This window comes from Mesitornis unicolor, unplaced genomic scaffold (assembly GCF_000695765.1).
Source record: "Mesitornis unicolor isolate BGI_N332 unplaced genomic scaffold, ASM69576v1 scaffold43021, whole genome shotgun sequence".
NCBI lineage: Eukaryota > Metazoa > Chordata > Aves > Mesitornithiformes > Mesitornithidae > Mesitornis > Mesitornis unicolor.
The window spans coordinates 11,976-14,462 of NW_010165248.1; the positions used below are offsets into that span (position 1 = coordinate 11,976).

A 2,487-nucleotide genomic window follows, 5' to 3' on the forward strand; every position below is an offset into this window, starting at 1 on the left:
AGGGCACTTGTAAGGGACAGAAGTGAATTCTATTTCCTGTATTACAGAATAACAGCATTTAGCTGTTAGTTCAATTCAGCTTTTGTGAAGAATCCATTTTTCAGAGAGTTCACAAGTGGTGTGTGCTAGTGTAGATTTTTTTACATGTTTTATTTTCTGTGTGACAAGGTATGTATTACTTTCCTATATATTTTCTTTCACAAACACGAACAATTTGTGGAAGAAAATCTTATGCTACTATAGATACTCTCTCAAAACACTGGAGAATGCGGGCATCGATCCCGCTACCTCTCGCATGCTAAGCGAGCGCTCTACCATTTGAGCTAATTCCCCTTCCTGAATTATGGGATGGGCAGATTTGCTTCTGCTGAATCATAGCTTGGCTGGTCTAGATATAATTACTTATGTTGAGTCGGTCTGCTTATTTAATAACACTGAATCATCACTGTATTTATGTGGAAAGCCAGTTAGCTTCAAAGTCAGAATACTCAGTGAGAAGCAGTAGTACTGATGCATCTTCTGCTGTTTTACTTTGATAATACTTTCCTGAACAGAGCCTCCTCTAGTGTTTATTCAGGAGAGAAAACTATTTTTATTTTACTTCTGTTACTATGCAGATACCAAAAGAAGTAAATCTAGAAAGTATACTCTTAGAAGTCACTGAAGAGCAATGAGATTTTTCTTCTCGTTTTTCAAGTCTGTTTATTTTATTTTCCAGCTTTATTTTCTAATTAGCTATATGTAAACGATAAATATAATAGTTTAAAAGTTCATAGTTTGTGGAAAGAAAGTATGCATTTATATCTTCCTAAGTTATATTCTAGGTACATCAGCCTGTTTTTTTTATTGACTTTGATGGTTCAGTTAAAATAGTACTGCATCTTAAAATATATGGGGTTACTAAAAACATGTCAGAAATTAAAAAAAAATCAAGTGTGGTCATGCTAACTGACTTTGCATTCAGAAGTACACTGGCAAAGTTCTATTTGTAGGTTATGAAGGAATGCTTTCTGGATTTAAAGAACAAAAATGTAGTTGACAGAGTGATTACACTGATACGCTACTAAACAACAAAGGTAATCAAAATGATCCAATGAAAGATTTCTCACTTGCTGTGTAAATGCAGAAAGCTACGTTCTGCTAGTAAAGTGTGCATGTGCAGTAATGCAGCAATACATGCGCTGCTGTTTTTTTCTAATGGACTTAGCTTACTGGATGACAGCATCCAGTCAAAATAAATTACAAAATCAAGCATCATTACCTTTACAGCTTATGTAAAGGTGGTACCTCAAATCTAGCACAGTCCAGATTCAGGCCTACATGTGGAACTAAAACCACAATACCACTGCAAATACTCCCCTGTCTTAACTCAGTCTCTTTTTGCTTGAAAGAGTCCAGCACAGAGCCACAAAGATGATTGAGGGAGTGGACCCACCTGGACACGTTCCTGTGTGACCTAGTCTGGGTGATCCTGCTCTGACAGGGGGGTTGGACTGGATGATCACAGAATCACAGAATATTAGGAGTTGGAAGGTACCTCGAAAGATCATCCAGTCCAATGAGTCCCAAGAGGACAGTGATCTTTTGAGGTCCCTTCTAACTCCTGTGATTCTGATTCTGTGATTCTCCACACCAATAAATAAAGATTTGTTCTTACCATTTCTTGCAGTATATTGTAACTGACTTTATATACCTCACTGAAGTAGAGGGGGGGAAAACAAATACGCAAAAGTGGTGTCAGTCCTTCTCACAGGCACAGATCTTGGGCTCAGTGGTGGCCCACTGCACCCCTTCAGCTGGGATCTTCCCCATATCATATTTCACAGGGTTCAGCTCTATGTGCGGTTTTCTCTGTCTACTCTGTGCAGTCTGGGTAGATAAAGAAACTGCCTTATTTTTCACTCCCAAATCTTGCTCTGCTACCTCTGAAAAGGCCTAAAGCTTACACAGTTCAGCTCACAGGAAAACAGCTTGATGCCTAAGTCAGATAAGGGTGAGGAAAGGCCTCTGCAGTAGTACTGTTTTCAGTTACTAAAATGCGTATTTCGTATACATTGTTTTGTGACCTTGAATTTGTTCTGGTTCCTAAGTTATAATGTAAGGTGGTGACTAAAACTTTCTCCACTTGGTTGGGAGAACTTCCTCACCTACATGGCTAAAAATAACCTGACCTCCCTAACTCAGTTTTTCATTTCTCTAGGGTATTTCAGCTGTGAAGGCTTTGTGTCCATATACTTTCATTTAACACAGATCACTTCGATGCATCTCTTCAGCAGTGCTAATGTAAGCTATAAACTAATCAGGTTTGACTATTGCTTTCTAAGATGGTTGTCTTAGGGGATGTTACGGCAGACGTGAATTTTGTATTAGCTTCAAGCTGCTCCATTGTGTTGTCAGCGATGTGACTTCCCTCAACTCAGAAGCAGCAGCTGCCCTCTTCAAGGAAGGATTAATCTTGAGATTTGAACAGGCTGAACCGATGGGCTG

The 2,487-nt window shown here is 39.0% G+C and overlaps 1 non-coding gene across 1 annotated transcript; it reads right to left on the minus strand.

Annotated features, from left to right (window-relative positions):
* Positions 1-260: 260 nt before the first annotated feature.
* Positions 261-333, minus strand: TRNAA-AGC. The gene has a single exon. It is a non-coding gene; the product is annotated as a tRNA-Ala (tRNA).
* Between the last annotated feature and the right edge of the window lie 2,154 nt (positions 334-2,487).